The following is a 1,172-nucleotide window of genomic DNA, read 5'->3' on the forward strand; positions in this document are numbered from 1 at the left end:
TCACGGAGCATATAACATAGACGTGTCTCTCTCTCTCTCTCGTTCGTAATACTACCAAGTCAAAGAAGAGAGAACTCTACTTCTTCTTCTTTTTGCTGAAAAAATGCATACTCAGAGCAAATGATATTTCAACGTTTATGCACTATGCAGCTATGTGTGTTCTAAGGCCATAAAATGAATGGAATCGATCCATACTCTATGCATCCCTCTATAAATTGAAAAATAAATGAGCGAATTAAAACGAAATATAAGAGGAGTTTTTTATGCAAGGGTTAGTTATCCATCATCTTTAGCAAATGCAGAACCAATTGTATAATGTCTTCTTAATCGTGGACATGTTGGTGGCCTTTTATTTTTTTATTTTTCTAGTTTCAAATCGATGTACTTTTCTTTACTTTGTAAAAATATTATGAAATTTAGAATGTTTTCAGCGATTTCAGTGGTTGTAAGCATATCTGAGGCCGAGTTCAGTGTCTTGTCAAATTTGATTTGTAAAATTAAAGTAAAAAAGAAAAGTAATTCACTCCAGGTTTGGTTGTTTTCTTCATTTCTTTTAATTCACGTGTTCTAACACGAGGCAAGTCCTCAGACTGAGAATATAAAATATATAGACGAGCTCTGTATTTAGGTGTTACAAACCGATTAAAATTAAATTGAAAAGAATTTGGAGGGTTTTGTCGAATTTTCAAAAGATATCATGTAGTAAAATGAGGTTATGTCTTGCGAAAATATTCCTGCTAATAACATATTTTATGTATTCATAATTATCAGAAAGCAGAAATAATAGGACATTTGTTGTTTCGTTGATAACACCCAGAGCCAGAACCAAACCCAGAGCCAGATCCCTTCGTTCCCCTTCATATTATCTATTATCTCGAAAATATAAATAGAAAGATGAAACTTTATCTATATACATATATCTAATTCCGGACCGTAGATCAAGTTTGGGAAGGAGTTCGATAAGCTTATAACAAATATTAGATTGTAGGTATGTCTGTAAGCAAATACTGGTCCAAAGTGTGGAAATACTATTTCAATTTGAAAAGTGAGTGAAAAAGGTATTTACGAGCGACGTCCGAATTTGCCGGTCTTACCCGCAATTATTGAAATATTTCCAATTTTTTTGTATATTTAAATAATTAAGGGGTTTTGGGTTTGGGTGTGTAAAAGCT

This window comes from Glossina fuscipes, unplaced genomic scaffold (genome assembly GCF_014805625.2).
Source record: "Glossina fuscipes isolate IAEA_lab_2018 unplaced genomic scaffold, Yale_Gfus_2 0, whole genome shotgun sequence".
In the NCBI taxonomy this organism is placed as follows: domain Eukaryota; kingdom Metazoa; phylum Arthropoda; class Insecta; order Diptera; family Glossinidae; genus Glossina; species Glossina fuscipes.